This window comes from Tenrec ecaudatus, chromosome 17 (assembly GCF_050624435.1).
Source record: "Tenrec ecaudatus isolate mTenEca1 chromosome 17, mTenEca1.hap1, whole genome shotgun sequence".
Lineage (NCBI taxonomy): Eukaryota > Metazoa > Chordata > Mammalia > Afrosoricida > Tenrecidae > Tenrec > Tenrec ecaudatus.
Genome location: NC_134546.1, coordinates 39,638,158 through 39,651,939, shown reverse-complemented (window position 1 = coordinate 39,651,939; position 13,782 = coordinate 39,638,158).

The window sequence follows — 13,782 nt, the reverse complement described above, 5'->3', positions numbered from 1 at the left end:
AATGGACTCTCAGGACATTAGACCATTGCCTACCACAGAATCACGCTCCACTGCCCTCCAAGTTGCAGGGAAATTTTGCATTTCCAATTTAATAAAACAATAATTAACCACCCAGCATATAGCAGATCAAGCCTTCTGGCTGGAGAGCTGGGACCCCCAGGAAGGTGGGCTCCAGAAGCCTGCCATGTTGGGGGATCTGTTTTGTTTTCAGTCTTTCACAGAGAGTTGTGACTTTCCAGTGCTGACCAAAGCCGGGCAGCCGGCAATGCTCTGCGCAAATGCAAACACTGGCGAGGGCATTTGTGTCTCTGGGAAGCCTCGCAGAACCCTGTGGCCATTGGTTCCAATCCCCTCCATCCAGTCGGTTTCCTTGCACTGCCACAAAGATAGTTGTCTGAAGAGAGGAGAGTCTACCTCTCTGTGGTTGGCTGCTGGGGCCACTTCACTGCATCATCGGCCCCGTCTGGGTTGAAGGATTCACGCAGCTACTGGGGAGAACGTCATTGCCTGATGTCAGTTTGGGAAGAAACGATTCCACGCTGTTTGGGACAGTGGTTTACGCCACGAGTAAACACAGTTAAAGATGTATCCAAGCCAGTGAAGAAACGTGGTTATCTCAGAGCAAACGGAATCTGGGCTACAGATCAAACTAGCTCTCAATGTATCATCGTTCGTGTTTCAAATGGAGTCAATCACTCTAAGAATTCAAGCAAAGAAAGACCAAGCGATCACCTACTCACTGAAAAATGTATAGAAACTAAAAGAGTCAGCCCTTCTAGGGAGGAGGGAGCATCAGAACCGATGGTGATGATGTATATCCAACTATTTTTAAAAAGCGATTTAACTAGGGAAGTGTGTGATATGTGAACATTATATCAAGAAGCCTACTAAGGAAGAAGAAGAAAAGAAACCAGACTTGACCAACGGTGACCCTGGTGAAGGAGGTAGAGGTTTGCTCAGGGGCATCGAGTTTATGTCAAGGTGGCGGAATCGCTTGGAAAAGGCTATCAATCGTGGCTGTCCAACACGGAGAGTACACTCAGTGGCACTGAATGATACTTGTAGGAGTTGTTGAATTGGAGAATGTTTTGCTGTGTATGTTTGTGCCACAACCAGAACAAAAAAGTACACGAGTGACGATGAGTACAAGGAAGAAGACCACGCTCTCAATGATGGTACAACTAGCTCTTCTCGGTAGCACTGGATTATTAACTTGTGTGACATGTGGGTGAAGTGCCAATCAAACTGTGATATATATATCACATATATATCTATATATCTATCTATCTAATCTATCTAAACCAGAGTGAGTCTGTTTAGACTAGGACAAGGACAGCAAGTTGAAGTGCCAGAGGGCCATCTTAGGTGCACCTGCCCCTTGATGAGATGGGTGACAGGAAAGCTGGAAGACAGCCCCGCCTATTTCTTATGCCTGCCTCGCACATCAAACTTCCTCTCCTCTCTTCTAGCTCCCGGAGTGTGCACATTTGTCATGTTCTAGCTTTCTATTTCCCCACATGCTTCAGATAAGCTGCTTCTGATCTCATCGGCGACACGGCATTTATGAGTCCCCGTCTGGCATCCCCTCTGGCTGGTCTGCATGTCGTAGCTGTCTCCCTAGTCCTCGAATCTTCCAGATGCCCATGACTGCAGTCAGTCTGTAATAGGTACTCACCTGTTCTTGTTGATCGCTTATGAACACAGTCTTAGTGGGCTCTGGAAATCTTAGATGACTTTATGACATTAGCCTGACAGCAGTAGCCTACTTGCTCAATCCCAACCTCTATTTCCTGTCAGATAAGAGATTATTCTGGCCAGTATTTACATCAAAGCCACAGTCTCCTAGAAACACAGATTTAGACCCTGTCTTCACTAAGCTTTCAGTCTGTTTACAGAGAAAAGATCTACTTGGCATTCCTATATCCTGCATGTTGCCTAGAGTTGCACTGTAGTTGTTTCATGTCTCCAGATTCTATCTCAGCAGTTCAAACAAGGGCTTCCATTTTCAAAATATTTGCACAGTGCTGGGCACTCATTCACTGCCATCACGTTGATTCCGCTTCATAGCGACCCTTTAGGACAGAGTAAAACTGTCCCCGTGAAGCTCTGAGACTAAATCTTTGCAGGAATCTTTGTCTCCTCTTTCTCCTGTTGAGTGGCTGGTGATTTTGTACTGCTGACCTTGTGGTTAGTAACCCAACTCGTAACCCACCACACCACCAGGGCTCCCTTAGTGTTGGGTACCGGTAGGACTTAATAAAAAAATGTACATGGATGAGAGAGTGAATGGACATCAATACTGACAGGCAGAAAAGCGCAATGATCAGGTTTGGAAATCACACAGAAGAGAGTTAGAGATCTGATTCTGAGACCTACCAGCTATGCAATTTTGGCCAAATTATGCATATCCCTCAAGCCTCAGCTAGTTCACCTGTAAATCTGGATGGTTGTCGACGTGATCCTTTAAGGTTCCTTTCCAGATTCAATGAGGTGCTATCTGGAAAATGCTTGGTACAGAACGCGGAGTTTGAAACCGTGAGCTACTGCTGTTATCATCTGGGAGGCCTGGGGGCAGTATCAGATAAGCACAGGCTACTAAACCACCAGGTCCTTGTTCAAGGCCACCAGACACTCCTCAGGGACAGGAGGCTGCCTGGCCTGCCAATTCGTACTCTGTCCTATAGGGTCACCACGCATCACCGTGCGTCAGAATCTACTCACAGGAGAGCAGTGGGTATGGTTTCGGATGGATATCGGAATGGTCTTTGGCAGCTCCAGGCAGTAGCTACCTTGCCTGATTTCAGGATGTCCCTATCCCAAACATTGAACTCTAAGATTAAAGGGGAGCGCCTGTTCTTCCTGAGTCTTTTCTGTCTTCCAGAAAGACAGCACCAAGCAGCATCAGCCGGTGTGAAGGTGAAGCCAGGGGCTGCTGGAAGAGGTGGTCTTTCTGCTAGGGGCAGTTACGACCATGTCCTGCCAGTTGGAGGGTCTGTGTTCTTGACTCATCCAGGCCCTGCCTACCTAGACCCAGTGAACCTGTGGTATCACTCATTTCCTAGTTTGACCCAGAGCTCACTTTTTAGACTCCCAAATATTGCGTCTTGGGGAAGGATTGGTGGGGGGGGGGGGGCTGTCCTCCATGCTACACAGAGACAGCACAGGGAATTGTGTGCTGGGAACAAGAGGCCAGGATAAAGGGGGCACTGAAAAGAAAACTGCCTGAGAGTCCAGGAAAAGCCATCGACAGGCTGAATACAAGAAATACAGAGCAGCGGCTTTTTAGAGGTTTGAAATCAAACCAGAAAAATAAAAAGGAGGGGAGATGAACAAGGGGTACATTTGAAACCCCGAAGATCCTTGAATGAAATGGCCAACTTCAGGCCAAGGAAGAAAAAGTACAAGGTGAGTCTGAAACATTATGTTCCGGAAAGCAAGAAAATGCTCCAAGACTGCTGGAGACGTGTCCGGAAGTCCTAGGAGGTGAGCTGCACAGCTCAAACTGGCTAACTTTGGGACAACTTGAACACCAAAAAATGATTGTGGTAGATTATCATATACTGAATTCAAGCCAACAGAAACAAACAACCCCTTCCACCCACCACCCGCCAGTCGATAGGAAGACAAAAGAAGAGGAGGGCAAGAGTGTTCTTGACAAAAGAATGTCAATAATTCATGTAGAAGGGATTAGAGGATTAGGGCAATTACCTTTTCACAACTCCCAATTTAATTATTGATTAGGCGAGGGTCATCACTGAAAGCAAAAATCCCTCCGGTGAAGAGCTGCCGGGAAACAGGAGACTTACATGGTAAGAGAGCATTTTGCCACAGGTAATTTATGAAGAAGAGAAAGAAGTCTTTGCAAAGGGAAGGTCTGGCAGGTAGATACCACTAAGTGATGGAATCGATCATCGCTACTAAGAAATCTAGTGGTTACATCTTGGGCTGCAATCCGAAAAGTCAGCTTTTTCAAACCACCAGCCACCCCAAAGGAGAAAGAGGAGGCTTTCTACTTCCATAAAGAGCTACAGTCCTGGAAACCCCCAGGGACAAGTCTACTCTGTCCTATCAGATCGCTACGAGTCATAATCAACTCGATGGCGGTGAATGTTTGTGAGTAAGGACCCTGGAATCCCTGTTGGGTAAGCCTTGGACCAGACTGCTTGAAAGATCAACAGTTCAAACTCACCAGCCACTCTGCAGGGGAAAGATGAGGCTATCTTCTCCCACGGAGACTGACAGCTTTTGGAAACCCTACATAATGGTGCTGTGAGTTGTACACGTTTTGATTGTAGAGGGATTGGTTTGGGTTTAATGGTGGAGCAAGGAACGCTGTTGACATAGGAGGTTAGGCTGCTAACCACAAGGCTGACGGTTCAAACCTACCAGCCCACTCTGTGGAAGCAAGATGAGACTTTCTGCTGCCATAAAGGATTACAGTCTCGGAAACCCTAAGGAAGCTTACTCGTCCTGTAGTGTTTCCACGAGCTGGAATTGACTAAATGGCAGAGGATCTTGCTTGGGGTTTCAACGGTGGAACAATTGAGCTTATGCGCTCTTGGAATAAAGTATTGTGAGATACATAATACAGACTGTGAAGTGTTCTTGCTGAAAGTCCTCATGAATCTTGCCAAGCCTAAATTCTAGTTTATATGAAATACAAGGGATAGAGGAACAGAATAAGGGACATCATGAAGAAAAATTAAGCTAGAATATGGATGTTGTAAGAGAAAATTGTCCTGGATTCTTCCAAAAAGCAGTGCTGTGACCAGACAAACAAAGGTGGACAGAGATGGCCAAGACAGGAAGAATGCAAAGAGTCGACAGAGCCATACCCATGCAATGTACATCCCTTGTTGGATCCTAGTTAGAGGCATTTTGGAAACAATTGGAGGAAATTTAATATAGACTGGGATGATTGTTTTTTTATTTTGGAGGTATGATAACAGCACTGTGGTTGTGTAGCATAGCCTTAGTCATAAGATAGAGAGCTATCATTTAAGGGGTGAAGTATGAGGGGGCTTCAGAAAATTCAAGTAGAAGTAGAATGAAAAGAGAATGCATTCCTCCCCCCACCCCCAGACTTTTGGAAGCCCCCTCATGTAATGTCAGCAATTTTCAAATGACTCAGTGGGAAAAAGTGTGTGTGTGTGTGTGTGTGTGTGTGTGTAGAGACTGACAGACAGAAACAACGATAGAGAGCAAGTCATGTTGAATCCATGTGGACAGCCTACAAATGGATAATTAATTGTACATTTGAAAAATTTAAAAATAAGCTTCTGAGAAAGTATTTGACAGTTTTTAAAAAAAAGTTTTCAGCTAGGGGGAAACAAACACAAAACACCCTGGAGTTCTTTCATCTCTGGTCAAGTCTGTTGTTGAACTCGGGGTTCGTCTATGTGTCTGTCCCCCGGGCCCCACGTGAATGGCAGGGGCTAGGACTTCCCCAGGGGCCAGTGAGTAGGAGACCCAGGCAGAAGGATAAAGACCGCTTCCCTAGGTGCCCTCTCTCTCCCACAGGGGACATTCTCAGGAAAGAGCCTCTGAAGCTCAGCAGGTGCCAAATCCCCAGCAGAGAAACATCCTTTTCCTGGCATGATTCCAGAGCATCAAAAGCAAAAGCACATGACAGGAGGGATGAACAAGTTCAGATCTTGATCCGCGTCCTTCCGATCGAGCTTTACAGCTGACCCCACTGCTGTGCACCTTCTCCTGGGACCCTCTGGCCCCTGGCTGCTGCCCTTCCCTCCAGAAGAGGGGTCAGGGCATCTCAAACAGAGAGCAAGGTGGCAGACGACCTTCCAAGTTGATACGGGTACCAAGAGTTCCATGCAAGAGAGACTAAACCATGTGGTCTTGCGCATCAAACAAAGGCAGTCAGAACACAGAAAGTGAAGGCGAAGGGGGTAGGTATATGGGTTATCTACTTCAAGACATGAAATAAACTCACTGCCGCAGAGCTGATTCCAACTCATGGCAGCCCCGTAGTGCAGGGGAAAACTGTTGCCATTAGTTGCCAATATTGTACACCTTTACCGGAGTAGAAAGCTTCCTCATTTTTTCCTATGGAGCAGCTCATGGGTTTGAACTACTGACCTTGTCCTTAGAAATCCGGTACATAACCCATTCCCGCCACCAGGGCTGATCATTTAAAATCTTCCAAAGCAGACACTGAGCAAAATCTGAACCAGACCCACTGCTGTCAAGGGGATTCCAACTCATTCTAACCCTCTGTGGGATGTTCAATACTGATCCATCTACGTAAGAGCAACCAGCCTCATCTTTCTCCCATGGACCGCTCACCGCAGTGCCACCAGGGCTCCACGGGCAAGGAGCAGAGTGGAGGCGTATCAACTGGATAGGTGGGGGGGGTTGCACGGCAAGGGGGGGGAAGGTGATGAGAACCAGGAGAAGAAACGAGGATACCTGTGTTAACTCAGAGCCTTGAGCATGTAGATCCCGATTTTTCACCTGTCAAACCAGCCCCCAAATTCCAGCCATGATGAGGGAAAAAAAGATGTAAGAATTTGAGGCCCCCCTCCAGAGAATTCGCACTTCTGTGGAGCCCCCGCCCCCGCCCCCATGCTGCCAACAGAATCCCACCATCCATCACCTCTTCCTATGAAACCAATCAGAGTGTTGAAAGCTCTCTCTCTCTCTCTCTCTCTCTCTCTTTGTTTTTAGCTAAATCATCTGCTGGTGAATTACTTTAGTTCTTAATTTTATGAAGCTAATGTAGTCTGAACTATAAATTCTTTTAATAAGCTGGGGGGACAATTAAAAATTAAATAAATAATTATCATACAGTGACATAAACACAACGATGATAAAATGGCACTTGATTAAGTACATATTTAGCATTTTCAAATGACTTCAATAATAACTTACATAAGAAGTTCAAAATTATCCTGCTGGGTACTCTCTCTGATCAAAAGCATTTCCATTATTTATAAGACAACACATACTTTGTAAAAACCCTCTGAATATTCATGCAAAAGGGATTTTTTTTTACCATGATCATCTCCTTCATCTACCTCTCCGTTCAATGAAGCGTATCATACATTCACTATGTCCAGCACCTTGTGAGGTACTGAAGACACAAACATAATGAAGATCCTTAGGGAACTCTGTATACCTGGGACCAGCCATCCTGTAGATCACTAGGACATTTTGAGATGAGACATGGTGATTCTTTCTCCTTGGGTGCAAGGGAAGATGCTGGTGAGGTGAGAAAGACATCTTAGAGCATGTGATGCACAGGCCAGGGATGCTGGATGTTTAGCTGGTAGTGAGAATGGCAGGAAGAACATCGCAGGCAGGGGGAAACGCCCAAGCAAAGGGCTGGCGTTGGAACAGAGCATAGTGCGTCTAGATACTGTAAGCAGTCCAGTGTGGTGTGGCGACAGGGTAGAGGAAGGTACCCTTTAATAAGAGAGAAGTAGAGGTGAGCAGGTCTGGGTGAGAAAAGGAGGTGTTGGGTTTGAGATGAGATGTTGTGTTAGTCTGGGTACATCAGAGAAACAAATCCACAGAAACTCTTATGCATAAGAGAGAGTTTTATATAAAGGCTAAGTGCACATCAAGAAAACATCCCCACCCAGTGTTGCCCAAACCCACAAGTCCAACATTAGCCCATATGTCCGACATCAATCCTCCTCCATCTCACAAAACACACGCAGTGACACCGACTGCAGGAGGAAAGCTGAATCAGTGAATGTGTAGCATCTCAGCATTGGCAGGGTCTCCACACGGCTGTTCCAGCACCCTGGGCTGCATCGAGGTAGGTCCGTGTGGCTTCTCCTCAGGCATATCTTTCAGGAGGAAGTGAGCCTTGCCAGCTGAAGCAGGGAACTGGCTAAGGCAGCTGCACCCTGGTCTGACCATCAGAAAACAAGAGACTGGAGAACTCGAAAGGCAAGGCTCACCGAGCCATTTATCTTTCAGTCCTTCAATTAACCTCACATGTGTTAATTGGCCAGGTTGGCACACTAAACTGTAATCATCTCAGATGTTTTATGACTTTCAGGAGGAGAGACCAGTAGACATTTACAGAATGGCCCATTGGTATGGGCAAGAGAAGGCTTTGCCTTCTAACCTCCCAATAGAGGACTCGGTTCTGAATTTCCTCCAGAAGTGTCCTTCAGCCAGGGCCAGGGATCCTTGACTACCCCCAACAAGAGCCCATGCTCTCCTGATGCCTTCTAGCAATTTCATGGCCTAGAGCCACAGATGGGCTTTTTGGTCCCTACCTCACTCAAGAGTCTATGCAGGATCTCCCTTGGTTACCGAGATGAGAGCGTCCATGCATATGTATGTGAGGTCCTTCACAGCGAGACCAGAAAGGGTGAGAGCGTGCATTAGGGAATGGCATTCCTCACGTTACCAGAATGCAGCGTGGAGCTATGAGATTCCAAAATTGACACGGCCTTCCAGGTTGTGAGGAAAGTTGACTTCTCAAGTCGGGAAGGTAAGATATCGTTTGCTTGTTTGACTTGTAATGTCAACACATTGAATACAGGATGTCTGGGCTTCCCTCTGCGCTCTCAGTCCACCGAGCAAACGTGAGGGCAAGCCTAAGCAGTTGAGACTACGGGCCATTTCTATTGAGGAGGGGGCTGGGTCATCATCCCCAAAGTGGTAGATGTCAAAGGTCTCTAAAGAGCCATGGTCTAAATCTAGATAAGCCGTCTGTATTTTAAGCAACATGAGAAAGAGCCAGCCCATGAGCATGGGTATGAGAAGCACTCAGTGAGGGACCTTCAGATGCCAGGTAAGCATCGTTCAACAGGAATGGAAGGCTTGGGAGGGACCATGTATGAAATTAGCACGGTACCTGGCCAATGGGTGTGCCCACTCGTTGTGGCTGCAAATGGTGATGCAGATGTTGACAATGGAGCTGAGGATGATGCCTCTCTTCCTCTTTCGACACGTGGAATTAAATCCCTATGGAGCATATTAGTTTGCTGTCTTCATGTGCTCCCAGGGTGTCCTTTGTCAGCGTCATCATAGCGCATTTATAGAACCGGATCGGCTATCCATGTTGAACGAACGGTCCTGCGGCGTGATCAGCCACCATGTCTGCCCACGTCTGTCTATTCTGGGTTCATCCTAAAGTTCTGCTTCCCAGGGAGCCTCTGATTCCTTCCTCAAAATTCTCACTGCCCTTGAGCCAACGCTGGCTCATAGCAGCCCTATAGGACAGCATAGAATTGCTCTTGTGCATTTCCAAGAATGTAACTTTTTACAGGCATAAAAGCCCCATCCTCAGATTGGCTGGAGGTTTCAAACTGCTGACCTTGTAGATAGCAGTCCAATGCGTAACCAGAGCTCCCTTCTGATTCTTAGGAAAGCCAAAATAATATTTTATTGTATTTTTGGTGGAAGTTTACACAGCAAATCAGGCGCCCACTCAAGTTCGTTGGCGATACAGTATATTAATCATTGGGCTACAAGGTCAGCGGTTGAAACTACCAGTTGCCCTGTGGGAGAAGAGGCTCACTGCTCCTATAATGACTTACAGTCTTGGGAAAGCTAACTAGCAGTTTCTACTCTGTCCTATAGGCTCATTATGAGTTGAAATCAACTTCAGGGCAGTGTGTGGGTGGGTTGTACACCTACTGCTCAGTGACACCGATCACATGGTTCACAACCGGCTCAGTTCCAGTTTGGTTGTTTTGTTTCCCTTTATCTAGCCCCCCTTCCCTCTCCCCACACTTCTTCTCATTCTTGGGTAAATGTTGGCTATTTGATTTCATGTAGATGATATTTTTAAAAGAGCTCAGCACTCCCAGTGATATTGTTTATTTTATGAGTCAATCTGTGACTTATCTGAAAGGTGACCTCTGAGGGTGAAGTCAGCTCCAAGTTTAAGGCTGTCTCAAGGAGGCAGCCTCACAACTTCCCCTAGCTTCCAAACGGTCCCGGGAGTGTGGTCTTTTTTAAGAATTTGGGTTTCATTCAACATTCCTCTCCCTTTCTAACTAGGACCCTCTATTTAATACAATAGAGTTTATTGTGTCCCCAGTCACAATGGTCCAGATCGGTGACCTTCACTATCTAGTTCATCTGGGCTCAGGATTGATGGGGATGTGGGTCACACAGACTTTCAGTTCTGCAGTGTGCAGTTTCTTCTTTGACTCTTCGGTGTCGCTTTTTCTCTTTGGCTCGGAAGAGCAGAGACCAAGAGTGGCAAGCTTTTAAGCTCCTCCACAGTACTCACCAGCCAAGACACAGAACATCAATTTTATGAACTATGTGATATTGACTGAGCTGTCCCATAAGATTATGGTTCAAACCCAGAAACATGATTTGTGAGGTGCTTATGTCTAAGAAATACAGCTACTCATGCTCTTAATCTTGTATACTTCCTCGTGTCCCCATTTGCCGTGGTCATCTTGGGCAGATACCCCTGCATGCAGGGTTGCCTTTGTCAGCATCAAAAAGAACAGGCATCTATGATCTAGAAGCCACTCCTCTGCCCATTCCTGGTAACCATTACCGAATGTTACCATGCTTTCTGCATGTATCCCCATTTTGACTGTTTATTAAAATGTGATCATAAATATCTCTCCTTTTATGATTGACTTATTTCGCTCAGTATAATATTCTTCAGATTCATCTGCGTTCTGTTTCAAGAACTCATTATTCTTTATAGCTGCATAGCATTCCATTGTAGGGTGGGGTGGCTCAAAAGTCCGTGGAAAAATGGAAATAAAAAATAATGAAATCTTATCGTGAGCATGATGTACCACAAGGTGCTTATTCATTCATTCATGGATGGGCATGAGACAGCCTGTTTCTTTGAGTGTGCACATGAATGAATGGCAGCATATTGCTATCAATGGCGATGACCTTCCATCGGGATTGTGTGCATGTGAGCCTTAGCTCACTTGGTACGTGTGGAGGATTCGTGTCTTTCCCTACCCTTGTCACCCGTCATCACCGTGAGGATGCTGGGGGAAGCACGTGGCCTGGCTGGATTCCTACAGGAGCCTTCTTTTGCCCCAAGACTTTGGAGAAAGTGAGGCTTCCCTGGCTCGAGCAGTGTTCCTTTTCTGGCTGGCCCACAGGCCAACACAATGACTGAACAGAGTACAGAGCTAGCTGCATGAGAGAGATGTTGATTGGTCACATGCGAGCGCTGCCCTGGGACATTTAAGGTTCCATTCTTCACCAGTGTAGAAAGGCATTGGCCCTGCCATCAAGACCCCTGTTGTGATGGGCAGCCCTGCTGGCTGGAGGAGGGAAGCTCTGGGAGGCACGTGTCAAAGGGAGGAGCTTGTGTTGTCTCTGTTCTGCAAATTGAGTAACCCGGAGGCCCAGAGGGGAAGTGGGTTCTGGAGTTCTGATAAGCAAAGGTGGAAAGCTGTCACTCAGATCCCCTCCCTGGTCAGAAGGGAAAACCAGAAAAGACGACCGGCTCTTAGGCCTTGCGGTTGTCATTAACTTTGCTTCTCAGCTGCCAGTTGCCAAAGTCAGGCTGCACAGCATGTCATGTTGTGGAAGACAAAGCTCTATAAATAAATTGACTTGGAACAGCCTCAAATACGCATAAACCGCAGTGGCTTTCCATGTAAGTTTTGGAGTTTGGTTTCTCATTTTCTCACTCTTTGTCGAGAGGTTAGCAAGGAGAGCTTTCTGCCTTTCTGAAAACGAACCTAAGAAACCAGGAAGAACTCTCTGCCTTCTCCAGAGCAGGCACTTTCCATGCCCCAGTAGGTATTCAAAACAGACCTCTCAATATACACATCTGTAGCAGAGACAGAAACTTGCTATGCATCAAGCCTGTGCAAAATTCACTTTCTAGAGGTGATTATTCATTTCGTCACCCGACCCTCCCCCCTGAAACATTTCCTACCTAAAACAGAGGCATCCTGATGGGGTACCACAGAAAGGGAATATTCTCAGTGACAAAGCCGAAAGCGAAGATGGTCTTCTGCCCGAGGAGACAGAGGCATATTTGTGAGGAAGCCGTCTCAAGGAAAGACTTGGGAGCAACTGGAATGCGGAGTAATGGAATGGTGGCCTTGGGGCTCTGTTTAGCTCACATTCTGAAACTGGGGTGCCCACTGTACAGTAAACATTCTGCCTGATGGTTCTTCATTTGTGGGATAAAGTTAATGAAGCAGCGCGACCCATCACCGAATTAGCAAGGGCAGTAATAGCAGAGGCTTGGGTTTTCATTTAAGGGTTAGTCTTAGGGAAAGGAAAGTCGCAGAGTTACTGGTGCTAATTGAAAGAGCAATTACTCAATGCTGCTTTGCATCTCTGAAAGAAAGAGAGCACCTCTAGCCTAGCAGAGACAATACTTCAAGAATAGGAGAAAATGTCAAAGTTGGCAGAAGAAGGTTACTGAAGCCTTCCCGAGAGGGAGTGGGGGTGAGGTGGGGGATGAGAGAGGGGGGTGCAGCAGCCATGAGAAACCTTGGGAAGTGGTCCAGCTGGGCAGGAAGAGGTCCTGGGAGGTGGGATTTCACGTGAGCTGGCTATGTAAATGTTGTTCACTAAATTTCAAAGGCCCATAAGGCCTGTGCTTGATTCTGGGATATTAGGTCTTAGCATGGCCTGAGCCGATTCCGTTTGTGCAAGAGAGAGTTACTTATCAAGAACCTTTCTGAGGAGCTGCAGTTGGGGCATGAAACCCTAGGCCCTTCCTCTGCTCCCTCACTCGGCTGCCTTTCTATTTAGGGCTGTACCAACGTCCTGGTGGGACCAAATATTTAAGCACTGGACTATTGGCTGAACCCACCCAAAGGCCACTTGGAAGACATGCCTGGCCATCAGGCACAACCCTGGAGAGCAGTTGTTTTCTGCACAAAGGGGGTCATCCAGGGGAGGGGTTGACTCAGGCCAACTCACAGCAAGAACTCCTGAACCCTGCATTGTGCCAGGAAACTATGGGGGTGGGGGGTTCTCTGGGCCTTTGCTTGGTGCTTTCTTTGTACCTAGCACATGCTCTCCTCTTCTCCCCACCCTTTTCTAGCCCAGTTATTCCTCTCAGATTGCATGGTGGAATCATCTTCCCTAGCAAACCCTTCTTGAAGCCTCAATGGTGAGCCAAGGGCCTTTCCTCTGTGCCTTGTTAAGCACTCTGTTGGACGACCATTTCTTAAGGCAGCTTTTGGCTGGTTATAATCATGCGCATCAGAGCAGGACCATTCTCCACAGGTTTTCATGGGCTGACTTCTTTCAAGGACACCCCCCCCCCCCCGCTTACAGTGACATACTATTGAAACAGAGTCCACACAACAGGGGTCACTATAGTTGTCATTCCAAGGAGGAACAACCTTACTTATTTTGGGTGAGACTAATAAGTGAAAATGTTAAAAAAATCATTGAAATCTGAGCATTTATACACTCCAAAGAACAAAGCAGGTACATTATAGTGGCTAATTGTTGGGTGCCTACAACAGACCCCACAATGGGGCTCTGTGGTGTACCTAATTTGCCCTGATGGGTCTCTAGACATGCTGCTGGCACAGAGGTTAAGTGCTTAGACAACCAACGGAAAGGTCAGGAGTGTGGAGCTGAAGAAAGCTGTGGCAGTCAGTGTCATAAAGACTTTCAAACCCAAGGCCACTGCTGTCGAGTTGATCCTGGCTCATAGCAACTGTACAGGGCAGGGTAGAATTGCCTCACAGGGTTTCCAAGGCTGTAAATCTTCACAGTAGATAGCCAGATTTCCACCCCATCCCCCCAAAATGGGTTGTTCTTTTCCTCAACTATATGTGGATACATATAGGTTTTTACAGCAGATGACCCCCTTTTAACATGACAACTGAT